Source organism: Grampus griseus (genome assembly GCF_964374135.1).
Source record: "Grampus griseus genome assembly, chromosome: 3".
NCBI classification, from domain to species: Eukaryota; Metazoa; Chordata; class Mammalia; order Artiodactyla; family Delphinidae; genus Grampus; species Grampus griseus.
In genome coordinates, this window is record NC_139019.1 from 82591213 (window position 1) to 82606723 (window position 15511).

Below are 15511 nucleotides of genomic sequence, written 5' to 3' on the forward strand. Positions count from 1 at the left end.
TAATAAACCCTCAAAAATTATGATTTGGGAATACTCACAGCCTGATAGTTATTCTCCTCCTGAAGTTAGAGGAGGAAGGAGAAAAGACATTCTGGGCAGACATTAGCAGGTGAACTGTTTCAAACAACTCATATCCCATTTCCCTTTTGAAGCTTCTGATAAACCCCCAAAACTAGCTTTCTAGTTTTAAAGCTTAAAAAATCTTCCCGGGTGATTCTAATATTAGCCCTTAGTTTGAGAACCACTCACCATACTGATAACATATTGAATTATAGGATATTCTTTGGGGACCTGTGCTCCTTATTTCAGAATTAAAAATCAGTGTATAGTTACACCCCATTGTGAGATGTTAAATATAGAAAAACTGGAAAGAGAAGAAACAAACAAAGTGGGTTGAATAAAGTTCTCAATTGTATAAGAAACTGTTACTAGATAGATAGATAGATTATGGATGGGTAGATAGATGGATAATAGATGATAGATGGATATAGAGAAAGATAGATAGATAGATATAGATGATACAGGTATATAGACAGATAGACAAATAAGCAGATAATTTATATGTATTAGTCAGCTTGGGCTGCTATAACAAGATGCCACAGATTGAGTGGCTTAAACATTTATTTTCTCACAATTCTGGAGGCCAGAAGTCCAAGATCAAGGTGCCTTCAGGGCTGATTTCTGGTGAGAGCTCTCTTCCTTGGCTTGTATACAGCTGCCTTCTCACTGTGTCCTCACATGGCATCTTCTCTGTATGTGTAAAGAGAGAGATATCTCTGGTGTCTCTTCCTTTTCTTTTAAGGACACCAGTCTCTCAGATCAGAGCCCCACCCTATGATCTCACTTAATTTTAATTACCCCACTAAAGTCCCTATCTCCAAACACTGTCACATTGGGGGTTAAAGGTTCAACATATGAACTTTGAGGGGACACAACACAGTCAATAATAATACACATCTCTGAATGTCTATATACCTATCTATATCTATACATCTAAATCTACCTATCTACCTATTGAACTGCTAGATACAGTAATCCAGTAGGGAATAAGTGCTTTGAATTGCTAGGTCCAACCTAATTGTTGTAGCTCTTCTGATAGGCAGCAAGCCAGTCACTTTGAGAGGGAACTGATTTCACTTTGACTACATTTAATTAACACAAACCCAAAAGAAATAAACCTTTTGTGTGTGTTTTTCAAGAGCTAATTTTGGGAAAAGAGCTCTGACTCAGAATGTCTGCCAAGTTATATAGCCTGGGTGCACCTTAGGAGGGAGATTCAGGCAAAAATCCTCCTCTGTCTCAGAGCCCTTTCAGTTCTAGACAACTGTGCTATGCCTAATAAATGCACCAGTAGTATTACTAGGTAAATGTGATAGTAATACTTGGTAAATGTGCCTCTCCTTACCTTCCTGCAGCATAAGATGATAATTTCAGTGACCTCTGTCCTATTCACCAAACCCTTTTCCCAATTGCCATGTAGTGTGATTGTACAGTTCATCACCTTTTTCCCAATTTGGGTCTTAGCTCTCACTTTAATTAGCTTTTGTTTTACTAGAATGAACTGAACTTGCCACCTTTAAGCTCTCACCTTAAATTGATCTAAACCTTTTTGCATTATACATGCTATTCCTCTTTATTTCTTCAAATGAATCTTAGAAACTAAATATTATCTGCATACTTGAAGGAAGAATTTCAGTGCCCCTCTCTGCAGCTCTTCTCTCTTGTGGATAACAGTGATTCTAAATTGTGTTCATGATAAATCTTTCTTTGAAAGGAATTTAGAGAATATTCAAGTTGGAATGCAAATTAAATGTAAAGTATAAACTCTTCATTTTACAGTGGAGGAAACTGTGGTCAATAGAGATTATATGGTCTGCTCAGAATTAGTTAATGTCACAGCAAAAATTAGAACTCTGGGAACTTAATTCCAAATCAAAACAACATTATACTAAGAAGAGGATCATACTGAAATATTTTAATTTCATGTTTTAAGAGATAATTACTCATTTCCTAGATTAGAAATCTAGAGACCAATGTTCCATAGTCTCCATTAATAGATAAACATTAAGAAGTATGTTTTTTTGTTATCTTTTATCTGCAAAATGAAATAAACAGTCTTTTCAACCACCTTAAAGGGATATAGAAATTTACAGTATAAGTATTATGAACCAATGGCAGCTACAAATAGTATTCTGTGATGTTCTTCGGTATGCATCTCCCAAGCGCAGAGTTGACAGACACAATCTTTACATTGCACTTTTTTAAATGGGATGCACTGCCAAACACATAGAAAGTCATTCATGGAAGCAGCAATGTATAACATGCCGAGGGGTGATATCCTGGCCAAATAAAAGTCAATTCACAAATAAATGTTTCTAGAAATTGAAGTTTCAGTGGATTTAAGTCTCCGATTGTATGATCTGATCATTGTAATAAGTAACATGAAAATGATGATGATGGGGCTTCCCTGGTGGCGCAGTGGTTGAGGGTCCGCCTGCCGATGCAGGGGATGCGGGTTCGTGCCCCGGTACGGGAGGGTCCCACGTGCCGTGTAGCGGCTGGGCCCATGAGCCATGGCCGCTGAGCCTGCGCGTCCAGAGCCTGTGCTCCGCAACGGGAGAGACCACAGTGGCGAGAGACCCGCGTACCCAAAAAAAAAAAAAAAAAAAAAAAAAATGATGATGATGATGATGCTGATGATGATGGTGGTGATGACAAAAGTTAACATTAACATGGTACAATATGCCAGGCACCTTTTCAAGCATTTTACATTTATTTGACCCTCAGAAAAGCCAAATAATACAGGTATCATTATTATTCTTTTTTAAAAACTTCTTTCATAAAGGGCTTGTGTGTTGTTGTGTGTGTGAGTGGGGGAGGGGGGATTTTCTAAGATCAATGAAAAAGAGAAAGGCTAAAAGGAGTAGCTTTAGTGAGGAAGCCTATCTCTGGTATGAGGAATAGGGACTCTTGGCTACATGCGAAGAAACTTCAGCTCAAGTTGGCTTAGTTAAAATCGTGTCCTCAGCATTTGGTCTCTATTTTTTGGGTCTGCTTTCCTTTGTGGTGGTTTCATTCAGGTCAGCTCTTGCTGGAGGGCTACAGAGATTCAGCCACAGCTCCTGGCTTGGATCTTATCACTTTAGCAATCACACCACAAAGAGAATTTTTCATTCCACTCATCAAAGTCATAGTACTATGTTGGAGTTTCATTGAACACATGCCCATCAAATTGGGTGCCTGCCGATCTCTGTGGCATGATTCACCAGACCTATGTTATTCCTAGTGCCAATCACCCTCCAAAGAAAAATCAGTTTATGTCACTAGATGAAGGAAGAATAATACCAGGAAAGCAAATGTCAAAGCTGTCCACCACAGCATAGAAATAGGGGTATAAATAAGCAAAGTGAGATAGAAATCATAAAATACTGGTGAGGGAGCTCAGGTAAGAAAGTCATTTTATGGTGGTGCAGAAAGCATACAGGAGAGAAAAGGAAAAATTAGAGTAGAGGGCTTCCCTGGTGGCGTGGTGGTTGCGAGTCCACCCGCCAGTGCAGGACACATGGGTTCGAGCCCTGGTCAGGGAGGATCCCACGTGCTGCGGAGCAGCTAGGCCCGTGCACCACAGCTGCTGAGCCTGCACTCTAGAGCCCATGAGCCACAACGACTGAGGCCTGTGTGCCTGGAGCCCGTGCTCTGCAACAGGAGAGGCCACTTCAGTGAGAAGGCCGCGCACCACGACGAAGAGTAGCCCCCGCTCACCACAAGTAGAGACAGCCAGCGCACAGCGGCAGGGACCCAACGCAACCAAAAAATAAACAAATTAATTAATTAATTAACAACAACAACAACAACAGCTGTCACTTGAAAACCTTCAAAAAAATTAGAGTAGAATATAAAGGATATTCTTACCATAATGCATATAAAAATCAGTGGGGTTTAAGAGAAATAAACCCTGCTTTGCCCTCACTCCTGGACTCTAAAGTAAAAGACAATACTCAATTGGGTTCTGCATTAAATAAGCTAATAGAATGTACCATCAGCTCCCAGATTCAACCCAATGCAACAACCAAACTATTTGTGAAGCACTCTGTTAGACATTAACTGATTGATTAAAAAGACAGACACATAACCAACTATAACTCAGAATAGACAACGATAAGTACTATAACAGAAATGCTGATAAAGTTCCTTGATAGGGGGATGTGGAACCTGAAGAGGTTATTAAAGAGGGAGAGAAAGTCACAAGGGAAGGCATCATGGAAAAAGGCCTTGAAAGATGGAGGCATCCTGACATGAGAGATCATGGGGACAGTGTTAATGGTAAGAGAACAAAGGCAAAGAGGGTAAAAGTAGTGTCTAGTGGCTTGAGAGTAGAACAGTTGAAAGAATTATAAAAGGAGATGAGTTTATAAATGTAGTTGGTGAATAGAGTATGAATGTTACACTGGGTGGGAGGGCTAAAATTCTTCAGGCAAAGAGGGCCAATCGCAGAAGATCTTCAAGTATCTGCAGAGTGCCATGAGTTGTGCAGAGTAGCTAGAGCTGTCGTATAGAAAGAATGTTCTGGTAGTAGTGGTGTAAAAGATAGATTGGAGGAAACAAGCCAGAGGCAAGGAATCCCACTGAGAGGTCATGGCCAAATTCTGAGTGCAATCATAGTGGAAAGGAAGGAAGTAATAAAGGAAAGAAATTGAAGCAAGAAGTATTGGGAAGTAGAATCAATAGGACTTGTCAATAATTGGTTGTGAGAATTGAAAGAGGAAGAAATAAAAAACATTTTTCAAGACTTTAATTTAGGAAAATGGTGACACCATTACCAAAGCTAGATATCACAGAAGGGAAGGAGGTTTGTATATGTGTACCTGTTTTGTGTACGTTAGTGGAGTGGGGTGGGGGCATGGGCAAAGGGTGAAGAGTGACCTCATAGCAGAGAGGAAATAAATGATGATGGGAAGTTTAGTGATGCAGTTTAAAAAGACAACCTTCTACAATGTGTGAATGTTAAGATACAATTTATAGTATATTTAGAGTTTTAAAATCTTATTTATGTTTTTCTTGTCACTAACTCTGAATCAGACCTATGTAAAATGAAAGTTTTAAAAATATCAATTAAATTGACCTTTATTTCCCTGACCATACCTTTTTAATAATCCTGAACCCTTGCCATCTAGACTTGCTGCTTTTTGGCATTAAATAAGTGTAAGCTTTTAAGAATCAATTCTATAATCTGCAGAAAGTTTAGTTCATTTTCTTTCATTTCCAGAAAACAGATTCTTGACTTGTACAGTCTCTACTTTCTTTTCTCTGAAGACACTGGAGAAGTAAATATTTAGAGAATATGCCCTTATCCTCTGACACAGGCTCTCTAATCTGCTTTTAAAACACCATGCAATTTCTTTCATCTTAAAACTAGCCAGGGGGTAGAGGAAGAAGTTGGATGTGATTGCTTGAAATCAAACATTTTTAGAAAAATATTAAGCACTTGTTTTTGAGTGAGATTCTAGCTGGTCAAGGAAGAGAAGCAAACGGCCTGACAACAGCATTCTTAAAGGATGGTTTCAGTGATTACAGTGCCCTAGCAAATCTTTTTCCTCTGGCCTCTATGTTCCCAAATCAGGAATATTCCCTGACAGGTTCATCCCAGATTTAACATGATAAACAGCATGCACCAAGATAAGAAGGCATCAGGGAGCCTGAAATGACTCTAGGCTAACTATCAAAAAAAGAAATGCTCATTAAAGCTGTAACTTCCTTCCCCTAGTTCAAGATGTTGGGGTATTAACTGAAGACTCTCAGTGATTGGGAGTAGAGCAGCAAAGACAAATCAACCAAAAAAGGAACAAAGAGAGCTGCGACTAAGGAAGAATATGGGATGAAGGGTCAAATAAAGATGAATGTTGCCCTTAAAGATATTCACACTTAAAAAAAGAAGAAATCATTATTCCACATGCTGCAGATCTTGCCTTCCCAACCACCTCTTCCTTATTCATTATTGTTCATGAGCTCTAATTTTTTCCCCACTCCTCAGATGACTTAGTGTTAAGTCCTAATAAAGTTTACCAATATTCAAAAAAATTCAATTTTACTTCCCAATGATTGGCTTCAAAATGAATATGCTATATTATTCTGTCCCATCAGATGAGGGGAAATCTACTGAGTGGCTTCTGGGTGAAGTTTCTTTGCTGCTGAGAAGAGGAGCACACAAAGGGATGTCCGTTACCCCTGTCCCCTTTTTCTTTGAGATGGTATCAAGTCTGCATTTGATGACACCTAGAACTCGAGCAGCCATCACCTCACTACCGTTAAGGGTACTAGTCAAGGACAGAGTCAGACAGCAGGGCGGAAACAAGGGCAGCTTGGATTCTTGAGGATTTCATTTAATTGCTGAATTAACCAATCTGGATGACACTGTTAAAATTACTATACTTTTAAATACTTCAGCATAAACATTGTGATATTATGTGAGTGTAACCCGGGTTGAGCTCTAAGCATTCTAATCAAAGATTCCCTGTCTAGGAGTGGTCAATGAACATGGCAATCAAGAACACAGGAGTGGTTACTGGAACTCTGATCAGGAAGTCTAAACTCCAGAAGGGCTATTATAAGAACTTCTGTTAACTGTACCTTCCTCAGTAACCTACATTTTACTAATTAACATACTAAATGTCAGAAAAGGGCTTTTAGTGATAAAAATAGCAGCCTGTTGACTAGCATGATGAATGTTAAAATTAAGCTCTCACTGGTGAAATTAAAGGTATTCAAGTTATGTGGATTAGCTAAAATTATTTTATAGATACTTCCTATTCTTTCATGAATAGAGAATAAGAATCTAGTAAGATCAGAAGCTTGTAGTCCTTGGGATTTTGCCTCAGGCTAAATTCCTAAACAAGATAGTCTCCAGCCGTGCAATCTAAAATTCAGACTGTATGCAACCAGCTGTAAGGACTGTATGTGGAACCTTATCTCAGGAATCTTAGAGATTGTCTTCAGTGATTCTCTTACACAAGATGGTGTGCTGAGGTGTTAAAGGGTTAGAGAGTTGGGACTTGTTCAAGCCTGGACAATAGATTATGTGAACACCTTTCATTCATTTGCTCACTAATAAATGTTTAGTACTGTACATATCTGTAAGAGTGTCAGTGTACTTAAATTATTTTTCAACACTATCCAACCTTCGGGCTTCTTGTTTTGAGAATAATACTTTTTATTTATTGTATAAGTCAGCTGATTTATGATTTCCTATTATTTGCTGTTGACAGCATCCTAACTTATGTATTAATTCCATACCAGCACCACCAGTTCTCCAGTTATCTCTGAGATTTAGGTCATAATTTGAAGGGCATGTATTACAGAAAAGGTTTTTTTACTCAAAAAAAATGTGTTGCAGGAGAAAAAGCAATAGGATGAAAATCATGAGATAAAGTTTGAGACCCCATCACATGACAGCCTTGGATATGTCATCCAACCTCTTGGAGGTTGAGCAACAGCCGAAGTAGAAAATGAGAAAGAATGAGTCAGACAGCCTGGGTTTAATCCTGGCTTCATCACTTACTGGCTGTGTGGGCCTTCTATGCCTCAATTTCCTTTTCTATACAATGGGCTAGCACTATTTCTAGAGTTGTTATGAGACTTAAATAAGACATACTCAACGCTTAGCACAATGCCTGGCATGGTAAACACTAAATATCATCATTATAATCTCTAACATAATAGAATCAGTCTGAATGGTCACCTTATTCCTCTTCTTTCTAAAATTTTGCAATTTTACTTTCATTGTTGTATGCTTCAAAGAAAACATTAGTGAAGAAAGATAAAATTCATCTATTCTAAATTCAGTATCAATTGCTTGTGTTAGGCAATGCCATTCACTCCTTTATTTATACAAACATTTATTGAGTGCCTACTGTAAAAAAGGCACTGTGCTAAACACAGCGGATATCTCTGAGGAGTTCTCAGTCCTACAGAAAAACCAGGAATATCTATTTTTTCCCTAAACTGAAATTTCTGCTACCCAGGTATCCTCCACTTTCACAATAGTTCTTTCTCAAAACAGGTCTTTAATACAAATTTGTGTTCCAACTTTGGATCCCTCATTCAGCATGAACATTAACATTCAACTCTTTGCCGGTGGTGAAGGAATGATAGCTGTGACTAATGAAAAGCCTGCAGAGAGTTAAGGAACAGGGAACCACTGCAATCACATTTTGGTGCCATTGTCCACAATCACAGTTAACTTGTAATCTGACAAATCCACACTAGTGAGACCTCCTATATTAATGAAGTAAAGTGACAAAAGAGCATCTAGGACAAGCTACTTCTTTAAAACTAGTAACTCTTGCTTCCTCTCTTCTCCATAGGGCTCAGTTTAAATTTGCTCCTTAGCCAAGAAAGGCAATATTTTTCTCTCTAATCATGAAACACTGCTTATAGATTGATCCCCTTTAATCAGATGCATCTACTACGTGTGAGAGCACAGTGAGTTTTGGCAACCTGAATAAAGCCCCCATGTGTTTGGAACCCACTATATTGTACACACTTGAAAGACCATCTGTAGGCAGCCTCTTCCTCTCCAACTTGTCAGGATGAGCGGCAGGAGAGATTCATGAACTGAGATGCTTCATTAACTGGCGGTCACACTGCCAGTACAAGTGGAACATCTGTATCAGCCAAACCTGGTGAAAATTCAACAGTTAACTGAGTCTAGACACATACGCAAGTGAGAATCCCAATGTCCTTAAAACAAAACCTGTGCCTCTAAAACCCCTAATTGATGTCTCTATATCTTAGCATTCACTGAAAGCACTGGGGTCACTTGAGTGTGAATCTCAAATCTGTGACTGCATCTTGGAAATGATCCTTAGATCTTTATATTGTTGGTGTCTTAAGGGGAGTGTGGGAGGAAGCTGAGAATCAGTGAGCCTTATTCCAGTCCTGATCTTTCTTCACCCTTCTCCATGGTGAGAAAACAATGAATTATCTCAACATGGACAGTAGTTAGAAATCTTCCCCTGAAATAATCTCTAAAGAAAAAGTGTTTATGATAGGAGGCTTTGTGACCAAACATTTAAAAATTTTAAACTCAAAACCTTCTACTTCTGCACAAATTGAAACAGGTTGATCTTTTCAGTGTGATTCCTGAGTTTAGGTTTGTTAAGAAAGCTGGCTGAAGACTTCCCAAAAAATGTGTGTGTGTACCTAGGACAAATTGAACAGGTAGAATGGTAGCCAGCCAGTGAATCTATGTGGACTTAACCATGAGGCATATTGAGACTTCAGTTAATGATGGTTGCTTGGGAAAGGGAGTCACAACGGGCCAGAGTCCATGGCTCAAAGTGTAACCAGCGCTCTAAACCATGGCTGCCAAAGTATCAGAGTGAACTCCGGCTCCAACCAGACCAGAACTAACACCTAACAGGCTAGTGATATAAGAGACAGAAGTTTCCCAGCTGTGAGTGGCAATTCTGGCTGAGAAAAAGATCTGAACTTGTTACCATAGGCACAGGAAGCAAGGAGCATTAAGAGATAACCAAGACACCCAGTCTCCAAATAAGTGAGCTGGTGTTAGAGCTCTCTTCCAGGTAGGTATCTGTAATGCAGACAGAGCACCTGAGGAGTTGAGTGTACCACAGTGCAGATTGAGAAGAAAGCCACAATATGGTGATCAGGTGATTAGGGGCTCATTTCAGGGACCCCCAGCTTATAGATGCAAGATAAATTCCAAACCCCTACTTGTAGGAAGCAGAAGCATCCTATTATATGTATTGGCAGACTTGGCCAGTATTGGCCCAGGGACTAGGTGGTTCGAACCTGTCTACAACCCTCAATGAATGCTGCTGAGCAAGATCTGAAAAGGGAAGGACTGGCATCTGGCAGGACTTTGGTCCTGGACCTGTCCACACCCACAAGCATATTGCCCTTGGCCTAAGTCTTTCTTTATCTCCTCATTCTTGGTACTTGGCCACCACCCTACAAGTTGAAATGCATTACATTTTTCACTTTGAGAGTCTTGACTGTCTCTATACACACACCTGAGAAGACTGTCCTTAAAAATGTGTCCATCATCCCAATCCCAGCTCTCAGCCTGTAATTATATTGATTCCACTCTCAGCATGAATATAATTATCCAGTGTAATCAGTGAACTCACATAATTATCAGTAAATAGGAATAGTTAGGGTAGGGCCTTGCTTTAAGATGTCACAAATAACATTTTCTTCTCAAGTAATTAGAGAATAGAAAAATCTGGAGATAAAACAGTGGAATAATATTTCCATGAGTCATTGGCATACGTTTAAAATAACTTGTAATAAGTTTTGAGCTCTATAAATGTTTATCTATTTAGCAAATGCTGGAAAAGACATCAGAAACTTCGAGGATGAGGTCAACTCTCTGTAAGTGTGCCATTTTTGTTCCACGTGTTCTGTTGATGAATCAACATGTTTAACAGGGTGAGTTAGTAAAAAAAATATTGGTTTTAGCTTGTAGTTCATTCACACCTACTCCTAAAAAGGAGAACATGGTGTTCCTAAAAGGAAGAATCTCTCAACATGAGAGATTATGTTGATTAACTCATGAGGAAAGGGGGTCAAGAGGAAGCTACAAAGAGAAACGTATGGGAAGGTTTTGGTGGGTTTAGGGGAGTAGCAGACATTGCACTCGGGGTATCTGGCAGGGCCCTGAAGAATGATTTGGTACCCCCCCCCCTTAACCCCCAGAAAAGCTGCAAACCAGACTGAAACTGACAACCTCATCACAGATCACATACGCAAGCAGGGCAGATGAAGAGTCAAAGAAGGCTTAGATAGTGGCAGTATACCCAATGTCCAGAAGGGAGCAAAGTTGAGAACACCCTCTCTCCTCTCCTGGACTGCTTCAAACCCTCTCACTTTAGCATAGTCCTAAAAGAAAGGGAATCACATTAGTGACTGAGACTGAATTTCTGGCCATCCCTGAAGAATCTCGCTTTAAAGACAAATGTAATTTGTTTTAGAAAAATGAAGGATTGTAAAAATTTTTTCATCCAAGTTTAGAGGATGGTAAGATTTATACCCACTGCCCATGTTATAGACTAAAAATATCTTCAAACTTTGTGTTTGTATAAGGACACAAATAAACCATTCTAAAAGGTAGTGGGAAAAGGTTTGGAGAAAAAGAATTAAGAAATGTAGGGGACCTCCCCTCCCAGGAGCCTGTGCAGGCCGCCACTGCCAGGGTCCCGTGATCCAGGGACAACTTCCCCGGGAGAATGCACAGCGCGCCTCAGGCTGGTGCAACGTCATGCCAGCCTCTGCTGCCAAAGGCTTGCCCCGCATCCATACCCCCGCCACCCCACCTGAGTGAGCCAGAGCCTCCGAATCAGCTGCTACTATGACCCCATCCTATCTAAGCAAAGAAAAGATGCCCTCAGGTGACCTACATGCAGAGGCGGGTCCAAATCCAAAGCTGAACCTCAGGAGCAGTGCGAACAAAGAAGAGAAAGGGAAATCTCTCCCAGCAGCCTCAGGAGCAGCGGATTAAATCTTCACAGTCAACTGGATGTACCCTGCATCTGTGGAATACGTGAATAGACAACGAATGATCCCAAATTGAGGAGGTGGACTTTGGGAGCAACGATATATATTTTTTTTCCCTTTTTCTCTTTTTGTGAGTGTGTATGTATATGCTTCTGTGTGTGATTTTGTCTCTATAGCTTGGCTTTTACCATTTGTCCTAGGGTACTGTCTCTCCGTTTGTTTGGTTTTTTTTTTTTTTTTTAGTATATTTTTTAGCATTTGTTATCATTGGTGGAATTGTTTAGCAGTTTGGTAGCTCAATTCTTTCTATCTCTTTTTTTTCCTTTAATTCTTTAAAATTTTTTTTATAATTATTTGTTATTTTTAATAACTTTTATTTTACTTTATTTTATTTTACTTTATTTTATCTTCTTCTTTCTTTTTTTCCTCCCTTTTATTCTGAGCCGTGTGGATGACAGGTTCTTGGTGCTCCAGCCAGGTGTCAGGGCTGTGCCACGGAGGTGGGAGAGCCAAGTTCAGGACACTGGTCCACAAGATACCTCCCAGCTCCACATAATATCAAACAGCAAAAATCTCCCAGAGAGCTCCATCTCAATGCCAAGACCCAGCTCCACTCAATGACCAGCAAGCTACAGTGTTAGACACCCTATGCCAAACAACTAGCAAGACAGGAACACAACCGCATCTATTAGTAGAGAGGCTGCCTAAAATCATAATAAGGCCACAGACACCCCCAAAAAACACCACCAGACATGGACCTGCCCACCAGAAAGACAAGATCCAGCCTCATCCACCAGAACACAGGCACTAGACCCCTCCACCAGGAAGCCTACACAACCCACTGAACCAACCTTAGCCACTGGGGACAGACACCGAAAACAATGGGAACTACAAAACTGCAGAATGAGACCCCAAACACAGTAAGTTAAACAAAAGGAGAAGACAGAGAAACACACAGTAGATGAAGGAACAAGGCAAAAAGCCACGAGACCTAACAAATGAAGAGGAAATAGGCAGTCTACCTGAAAAAGAATTCTGAATAATGATAGTAAAGATGATCCAAAATCTTGGAAATAGAATGGAGAAAACAGAAGAAACGTTTAACAAGGACCTGGAAGAACTAAAGAGCAAACAAACAGTGATGAACAACACAATAAATGAAATTAAAAATTCTGTAGAAGGAATCAATAGCAGAATAATTGAGGCAGAAGAACAGATAAGTGACCTGGAAGATAAAATAGTGGAAATAACTACTACAGAGCAGAATAAAGAAAAAAGAATGAAAAGAATTGAGGACAGTCTCAGAGACCTCTGGGACAACATTAAATGCACCAACATTCGAATTATAGGGGTCCCATAAGAAGAGGAGAAAAAGAAAGGAACTGAAAAAATATTTGAAGAGATTATAGTTGAAAACTTCCCTAATATGGAAAAGGAAATAGTTAATCAAGTCCAGGAAGCACAGAAAGTCCCATACAGGATAAATCCAAGATGAAACAGGCCAAGACACATATTAATCAAACTACCAAAATTAAATACAAAGAAAAAATATTAAAAGCAGCAAGGGAAAAACAACAAATAACACACAAGGGAATCCCCATAAGTTTAACAGCTGATCTTTCAGCAGAAACTCTGAATGCCAGAAGGGAGTGGCAGGACATACTTAAAGAGATGAAGGAGAAAAACCTACAACCAAGGTTACTCTACCCAGCAAGGATCTCATTCAGATTTGATGGAGAAATTAAAACCTTTACAGACAAGCAAAAGCTAAGAGAATTCAGCACCACCAAACCAGCTTTAGAACAAGTGCTAAAGGAACTTCTCTAGGCAGGAAACACAAAAGGAAAAGACCTACAATAACAAACCCAAAACAATTAAGAAAAGGGTAATAGGAACATATATATCGATAATTACCTTAAAAGTAAATGGATTAAATGTTCCAACCAAAAGACATAGACTGGCTGAATGGGTATAAAAACAAGACCTGTATATATGCTGTCTACAAGAGACTGACCTCAGACCTAGGGACACATACAGACTGAAAGTGAGGGGATGGAAAAAGATATTCCACGCAAATGGAAATCTAAAGAAAGCTGGAGTAGCAATTCTCATATCAGACAAAATAGACTTTAAAACAAAGACTATTACAAGAGACAGAGAAGGACACTACATAATGATCAAGGGATCAATCCTAGAAGAAGATATAACAATTGTATTTATGCACCCAACATAGGAGCACCTCAATACATAAGGCAAATACTAACAGCCATAAAATGGGAAATCGGAGAGGAACCTAGATTGTGAAGTATAAGGATTTGCTCTCACTCCCTCTTGCGAGAACACCGGAATCACGACTAGCTGCTGGACAGTCATCGACAGGAGGACACTGGAACTCACCAAAAGGGATACCCCACATCCAAAGACAAAGGAGAAGCCACAATGAGATGGTAGGAGGGGCGCAATCACAGTAAAATCAAATCCCATAACTGGCGGGTGGGTGACTCACGGACTGCAGAACACCTATACCACAGAAGTCCACCCACTGCAGTGAAGGTTCTGAGCCCCACGTCAGGCATCCCAACCTGGGGGTCTGGCAACAGGAGGAGGAATTCCTAGAGAATCAGATTTTGAAGCCTAGTGGAAATTGACTGCAGGACTTCGACAAGACCGGGGGAAACAGAGACTCCACTCTTGGAGGGCACACACAGAGTAGTGTGCGCATCGGGACCGAGGGGAAGGAGCAGTGACCCCAGGGGACACTGAACCAGACCTACCAGCTAGTGTTGGAGGGTCTCCTGCAGAGGCGGGGAATGGCTCTGTTTCACCGTGGGGATAAGGACACTGGCAGCAGAATTTCTGGGAAGTACTCCTTGGCGAGAGCCCTCCCAGAGTCTGTCATTAGCCCTACCAAAGAGCCCCGGTAGGCTCCAGTGTTGGGTTGCCTCAGGCCAAACAACCAACAGGGAGGGAACCCAGCCCCACCCATCAACAGTCAAGTGGATTAGAGTTTTACTGAGCTCTGCCCACCACAGCAACAGTAAGCTCTACCCACCACCAGACCCTCCAATCAAGTCTCTAAGATAGCCTCATCCACCAGAAAGCAGACAGCAGAAGCAAGAACTACAATCCTGCAGCCTGTGGAAAACCCACATTCACAGAAAGATATATAAAATGAAAAGGCAGAGGGCTATATACCAGATGAAGGAACAAGATAAAACCCCAGAAAAACAACTAAATGAAGTGGAGATAGGCAACTTTCCAGAAAAAGAATTCAGAATAATGATAGTGAAGACGATCCGGGACCTCGGAAAAAGAATGGAGGCAAAGATCGAGAAGATGCAAGAAATGTTTAACAAAGACCTAGAAGAAGTAAAGAACAAACAAACAGAGATGAACAATACAATAACTGAAACGAAAACTACACTATAAGGGCTTCCTTGGTGGCACAGTGGTTGAGAGTCCACCTGCCGATGCAAGTGACACGGGTTCGGGCCCCGGTCTGGGAAGATCCCACACGCAGCGAAGTGGCTGGGCCCGTGAGCCATGGCCGCTGAGCCTGCGCGTCTGGAGCCTGTGCTCCGCAACGGGAGAGGCCACAACGGTGAGAGGCCTGCGTACCGCAAAAAAAAAAAAGTCGATTCTTTTTCTTTTCTTGTTCCTATATTCCAATTGACATAATGAAGGTTGGGATAATGACAGGAAAAGGCTTTAAGCCAGGGGAGAGTACAAATTTCTAAAACTATGTTTTCTCCTTGCCCATATAAACAGAGTCAAACCTCAAGAAAATACCTTGGATTTGTTTTTAATATTCTCTCTGCAGAAAACTCTAAACCACGGAGGAGGCATAATCACAGTGAAAGGGCAGCACTGTAATTGACATACTATTAATATTTACTAAACTCATATTATGTGACAGACTTTGTGTTATGTGCTTTACTAAAAAACAAAAGCAATAACAACAACAAAAACACAAGCAAAAATCTTATTTCTTATGATA

The 15511-nt window shown here is 40.4% G+C and overlaps 1 long non-coding RNA gene across 1 annotated transcript; it reads right to left on the reverse strand.

Annotated features, from left to right (window-relative positions):
• Positions 1-645: 645 nt before the first annotated feature.
• On the reverse strand, positions 646-11512 carry LOC309821356. Its single transcript, XR_014296601.1, has 3 exons — positions 11418-11512; positions 8540-8675; positions 646-750 (listed from the first exon to the last, which is right to left on the reverse strand). It is a non-coding gene; the product is annotated as an uncharacterized lncRNA (long non-coding RNA).
• Between the last annotated feature and the right edge of the window lie 3999 nt (positions 11513-15511).